This window comes from Triticum dicoccoides, chromosome 1A (genome assembly GCF_002162155.2).
Source record: "Triticum dicoccoides isolate Atlit2015 ecotype Zavitan chromosome 1A, WEW_v2.0, whole genome shotgun sequence".
Taxonomy (NCBI): domain Eukaryota; kingdom Viridiplantae; phylum Streptophyta; class Magnoliopsida; order Poales; family Poaceae; genus Triticum; species Triticum dicoccoides.
The window spans coordinates 411,431,647-411,438,941 of NC_041380.1; positions in this window are offsets into that span (position 1 = coordinate 411,431,647).

Consider the following 7,295-nt stretch of genomic DNA (forward strand, 5'->3'; position numbering starts at 1 on the left):
AGATGCATTAAGATAACATAGCAATATAATGATATCCCAACAAGTAAATAAATGTTCCAACAAGGAACGGCCTCCAATCTTCACCTGCAACTAGCAACGCTATAAGAGGGGCTGAGCAAAGCGGTAACATAGCCAATCAACGGTTTGCTAGGACAATGGTGGGTTAGAGGTTTGACATGGCAATTGGGAGGCTGACAAGCAAAAGGTAGGCATCATAGCATTGGCATAGCAAGAGCGAGCAAACTAGCATAGCAAAGATAGTAGTGATTTCGAGGGTATGATCATCTTGCCTGCACAGTTGTCAGAGTTGACTGAATCCTCACAAGCAAACTCAACGGGCTCCTCGGTAGCGAACTCGTCTCCCGGCTCTACCCAAACAAGACAAACAAGCAACAAGGATACAATCAACCACGTGCAAGGATCAAGCAATATGATGCAATGAAGACATGCTATGCAGGATGCGATGCGGGATGCAAAATGCAAGATATGACAGGAAATGCATGAACCTGGCCTCAACTTGGAATTCCAAGGGTGCCACTGGAAAGAGGGGATGAAATCGCTTGAAAACGATATAAAGAACGCCGGAATCGGAGTTACGGTTTAGAAATGGCAAGTGTTTTAAGAATGACACCGGTCTGCGATTTACAGCAAGTAGGCATCTAAATGCGTTGCAATGAACATGCTACATCCACCAAACATGACAACAAAATACATGGCAGGGATGCACACAAGATGCTTAACAAAAGACTAACACTGAGCCACGGCCAATTCACCCATTATGAGGTTCAAACAAGCATGGCAAAAACGCAAATGCAAAACAGATTCCAGACTTAGTGAAATTAACACTTGTCTGAAATTTTAGCTCACGAAGCCCTCTTCGGAGCAGCAAAACAACATGATACATGACCTGATTATGACAAGTAAGAACATGGAATAGAGCTACTCAACAAGATTAACAAAATACCCAAAGTGACCTGGGGCCAAAAGGGTTCACAAAATACACTAACGGGCACACGAACATAGCAAAAACATAATCAGTTTTCAGACTTAGTGAAAACTGAGACATGCTGAAATATAACTCACGAAGGCATGTAAACGAGCTCGATGCAGTCACTACGGTGCAAGTCATGGCAAGGCAAGCATACATACATAAAGAAGGAACCAAATACAAGCTATACATGGCAAGAACAATGGCATAGCATGCACGGATCAACTACAATAACATCGGCAAAATCGCAAATGAGTTCACGATCTGCCCAGATTCACAACGAAGCAAAAGTAGAGCTCGATTAACTCAAGCTAGGGTGCTCCATAATTGCAAACAAAGACATGGATGGATAGAGCATAACATGATTAACAAAACTCCTTTACTGATCATCCTCAAAAGAGGCATGGATCACTAGGAAACAACACGAACATATGGCACCATGAACTAAATAATCCCAGACTTAGTGAAAACTACTAAGTCTCTGAAAACAGATTTACCGGGTGCATCACTTTACAAGCTTGTACAAGTCACCACACACATCCTAAAAATGCATGTGTTGCACCTCTGGAAAGAAGACAAAATCCTTAACAAAACATATGGAGGACTCACAGGCATAGCATGCACACAATAATCATGGCAAAAATCACAAAAGTCTAAGATGAACTAGCAGATCTGACAATTAACTCACGAAGCCTTCTTCTAACAGCATTTCGGGCATCAAGATGAACTCAAATGAAAATGATATAATGGAATGAAATGATGTACCCGTCGAGGCGAACATTTTGATATGCTATATGCATGAATCAGAGCTACGGATGCAAAGTTACGGGGCCTCGAACAGGAGCATATGAAGTAAAAATTCTGGGACTTAGTGAAAAAAAAACTACCCCAGATCTGGATCTAGGGTTTACTGTAGCGGCACGGAAACCGAGGCATGCCGGAGACTTCGCCGGAACAGAGGAGCGCGGTGGCCGGAGCAAAGGCCGGTGACGAGGGGAGGGCGGTGGAGTGCGGCGGCCACGGCGAAGGCGCGGGCGAGGGCGGTGGCCGGCGCCGGTGGACGGGGCGACGGACGCCGGTGGCAGCCGCGACGGTGGCCGGTGCCGACGTCGGTGGCAGGCGGCGCCGGCGCGGTGGCAGAGCGGGGCGGCGGGCGTCGGTGCACGGGAGGACGAAGGCGGCGCCTCCCGGGCGGTGGCGTGAGGAGATGGGCCCGCGCGGGCCGGCCTCGGGCCCCGCGGGCCGCAGCGGAGAGAGAGAGCCGGCCGGGTGAGCTGGCGGCACCCGATTGGCCTGGAGCGATGGCGGGGATGACGTGGCGAGCTCCTATAGGCCGGAGTGAGGTGGCGGGCAGGCGGTGGACACGTCCGGCGCGGCGTGGACACGTCCGGTGCGCGGAGCTGCAGTTTTTAGGGTTTCGGGGAGGAAGAAGATCCGAAAACGGAGGGGTGTATATATAGGCATAGAGGGAGCTAGGAGAGTCCAAATGAGGTGCGGTTTTCGGCCACGCGATCGTGATCGAACGCTGTAGGACATGGAGCAGAGTTTGGTGGGTTTTGGGCCAAATTGGAGGGGTGTTGGGCTGCAACACACACGAGGCCTTTTCGGTCCCTCGGTTAACCGTTGGAGTATCAAACGAAGTCCAAATGGTACAAAACTTGACAGGCGGTCTACCGGTAGTTAACCAAGGCCGCTTGGCAAGTCTCGGTCCAATCCGGAAATGTTTAATCCCCACACACGAAAGAAAGCTAGAAATGACCACCGGAGGAGAACGAAACACCGGAATGCAAAATGGACAACGGGGAAAATGCTCGAATGCATGAGACGAACACGTATGCAAATGCAATGCACATGATGACATGATATGAGATGCATGACAACGAAAACAACACACGGAGACAAAGACCCGAACCCGAGAAATAAATATAACTTAACGCCGGAAACGGCAAGAGTTGGAGTACAAATTGGGAAAGTTACATCTGGGGCGTTACAGAACTCCTTCGGTACATCAAAACACATAAACTCATAATATAACCGTCATCGAACTTTAAGCGTGCGGACCCTACGGGTTTGAGAACTATGTAGACATGACCGAGACACGTCTCCGGTCAATAACCAATAGCGGAACCTGGATGCTCATATTGGCTCCGACATATTCTACGAAGATCTTTATCGGTCAAACCGCATAACAACATACGTTGTTCCCTTTGTCATCGGTATGTTACTTGCCCGAGATTCGATCGTCGGTATCTCAATACCTAGTTCAATCTCGTTACTAGCAAGTCTCTTTACTCATTCCGTAATACATCATCTCGCAACTAACTCATTAGTTGCAATGCTTGCAAGGCTTAGGTGATGTGCATTACCGAGAGGGCCCAGAGATACCTCTCCAACAATCGAAGTGACAAATCCTAATCTCAAAATATGCCAACCCAACAAGTACCTTTAGAGACACCTGTAGAGCACCTTTATAATCATCCAGTTACGTTGTGACGTTTGGTAGCACACAAAGTGTTCCTCCGGTAAACGGGAGTTGCATAATCTCATAGTCATAGGAACATGTATAAGTCATGAAGAAAGCAATAGCAACAAACTAAACGATCAAGTGCTAAGATAACGGAATGGGTCAAGTCAATCACATCATTCTCCTAATGATGTGATCCCGTTAATCAAATGACAACTCATGTCTATGGTTAGGAAACATAACCATCTTTGATCAACGAGCTAGTCAAGTAGAGGCATATTAGTGACACTCTATTTGTCTATGTATTCACACATGTATTATGTTTCCGGTTAATACAATTCTAGCATGAATAATAAACATTTATCATGATATAAGGAAATAGATAATAACTTTATTATTGCCTCTAGGGCATATTTCCTTCATTTTCTTGATCAGGTTGAGAAATAGGTATTTGTGAAAAACCAGAATATCCATCAAGGAAGCAAAAGTATGTGTGCTTAGATAATCTTTCAAGCATTTGACCAATAAAAGGCAAAGGATAATGATCTTTTCTAGTTGCTTTGTTTAATTTTCTAAAATCTATTACCATTCTATAGACTGTAACAATTCTTTGTGGAATAAGTTCATTCTTATCATTAGGAACAACAGTCATACCTGCTTTCTTAGGAACACAATGAACCGGACTTACCCATCTACTATCAGCTATGGGATAGAATATACATGCTTCCAGAAGTTTTAATATTTCCGTTCTTACCACTTCTTTCATCTTCGGATTTAACTGACGTTGGTGATCAACAATGGGTTTAGCATTAGGTTCCATTTTGATTTTGTGCTGACATAGAGTGGGACTAATGCCCTTTAAATCATCAAGAGTATATCCAATAGCAGCTCGGTGCTTCCTTAGAACTTTCAATAATCTTTCTTCTTCATGTTCTGAAAGGTTAGCACTAATAATAACAGGATATATCTTCTTTCATCAAGATAAGCATATTTCAAAGTGTCTGGCAATTGTTTTGATTCAAACACAGGATCACCTTTAGGTGGAGGAGGACCTCCTAGAGTTTCGGTAGGCAAATTGTGTTTAAGTAGAGGACGTTGTTCAAAGAAAATTTTATTCATTTCTTTCATGAATATGTAAATCATTGTAATGGTCTAGCAAATATTGCTCTAAAGGATCTGTAGGCATAACAGCAATAGAAGCAAGACCAATTAATTCATCCTTACTAGGCAATTCTTTTTCATGAAGCTTTGTACTAAACTTGGAAAAATTAAATTCATGAGACTCATCACCAAAACTAACACCGACAGTTTGTTTCTCATAGTCTATTCTAGCATTAATGGTGTTCAAGAAAGGTCTACTGAAGATAATGGGACAAAAGTCATCTTGTGGGGAACCAAGAACAAGAAAATAAGTAGGGTATTTCATTTTGCCACACAAGACTTCAACATCTCTAACAATCCCAATTGGTGATATAGTGTCTCTATTAGCAAGTTTAATAGTAACATCTATTTCTCCTATTTCTGCGGGCGCTATGTCATTCATAATTTCTTGATATAAGGGATAAGGAATATCACTCACACTAGCACCTATGCCACATAAACCATGATAACAGTGGTCTCCTATTTTAACTAAGATGACGGGCATGCAAACAACATGTCTATGTTTATCCTTTTTATCAGGTTTGGCAATTCTAGCAGCTTCTTCACAGAAGTAAATAACATGCCCATCCATATCTTGTTCTAAGAGATCTTTAACCATAGCAATACTAGGTTCTACTTTAATTTGTTCATCAGGTTTAGGTGTTCTTATAGCTTTTGTTAACCACAGTTGAAACTTTAGCATGTTCCTTTATCCTAACAAGGAAAGGTGGTTTCTTAATATAAGCAAAAGGAACAACTGGATTAACATTATAAAGTATAGTTTCTTCTTTAACTGGTACCGGTTCTTTAATTTATTCTTTAATAGGTGGGTGATATTTAAACCACTTCTCTAGTTTCTTCTTTAACTGGTACCGGTTCTTTAATTTATTCTTTAATAGGTGGGTGATATTTAAACCACTTCTATTTAGGGATTTCAACATGAGTAGCAAATGATTCACAAAAGGAGGCTACTCTCTCAGAGTCGAGTCCATATTTAGTGCTAAACTTTTGAAAAGCATCGGTATCCATAAAAGATTTAACACAATCATACTTAAGTTTAATACTTGACTCTTTACCTTTGTTGAGTTCCCAATCTTCAGTGTTGCGTTTAATTCTTTCCGAAAGATCCCACCAGAATTCAATAGTCTTCTTCATAAAAGAACCAATACAAGAAGTATCAAGCATGGTTTGATCATTACGAGAAAGCCGAGCATGAAAGTTCTGGATAATTTCTCTTGAGAGCTCATGATTGGGGCATGAATATAACATTGAATTAAGCCTCCCCCAAGCTAGAGCGATACTTTCTCCTTCACGAGGCCAAAAATCATATATATAATTCCGATCACGACGAACTAGATGCATAGGATAAAATTTTCGGTGGAACTCCAATTTTAAACGATTCCAATTCCATGATCCAATATCATCACATAGCCTATACCATGCTAATGCTTTTCCATTCAAAGATAAAGGGAAAACCTTTTTCATAACTTTATCTCCGGGTAAACCTGCAAGTTGAACAATCCACAAATTTGTTCTACATATATCAAGTGCATATCAGGATGTTCGGTTCCATCTCCTGCATAAGGATTAGCTAGCACTTGTTCTATCATAAACGAAGGAATTTTATATTTAATATTTTCAGTAGGTGCAATAGGTTGAGGGGTAGCTAATTGTGGTTCCGTTTGAGGTGAAGATACCCCGAACAAACCCCTCAAAGGATTGTTTTCCATAGTAACAAGTGACAATTAATTTTAGCACACTATATAAATGTTTCCTTACCAAAATCCACTTACCAAACGCGCTTCACTCCCCGGCAACGAGCCAGAAAATAGCCTTGATGACCCACAAGTATAGGGGATCAATTGTAGCTCTTTTCGATAAGTAAGAGTGTCGAACCCAACGAGGAGCAGAAGGAAATGACAATTGGTTTTCAGCAAGGTAATGTCTGCAAGTGCTGAAATTGTAAGTATCAGAGTAGTTTGATAGCAAGATAGTTTGTAACGAGCAAGTAACGATAGTAATAACTAAATTGAAGCAAGGTAGCCCAATCCTTTTGAGGCAAAGGAGAGGCCAAAACGGTCTCTTATGATAAGCAAAGCGTTCTTGAGGGTACATGGGAATTTCATCTAGTCACTTTCATCATGTTGGTTTAATTCGTGTTTGGTACTTTGATAATTTGATATGTGGGTGGACCGGTGCTTAGGTGTTGTTCTTACTTGAACAAACCTCCTACTTATGATTAACCCTCCCACAAGCATCCGCAACTACAAGAAAAGTATTAAGAATAAATTCTAACCATAGCATTAAACATTTGGATCCAATCGGTCCCTTACGGAATAGCGCATAAACTAGGGTTGAAGCTTCTGTCACTCTCGCAGCCCATCATCTAATTGCTACTCCACAATGCATTCCCTTAGGCCCAAATATGGTGAAGTGTCTGATACGTCCATTTGCATCATGCTTTTATATCGATATTTATCGCATTATGGACTGTTATTTCACTTTATATCACAATACTTATGGCTATTCTCTCTTATTTTACAAGGTTTACATAAGGAGGGAGAATGCCGGCAGCTGGAATTCTGGGCTGGAAAAGGAGCAAATATTAGAGACCTATTCTGCGCAACTCCAAAAGTCTTGAAACTCCACTAAACATCTTAAAAGAAATAAAGAAAAATCCATGCCAAAGATGAAGGCCAGGGG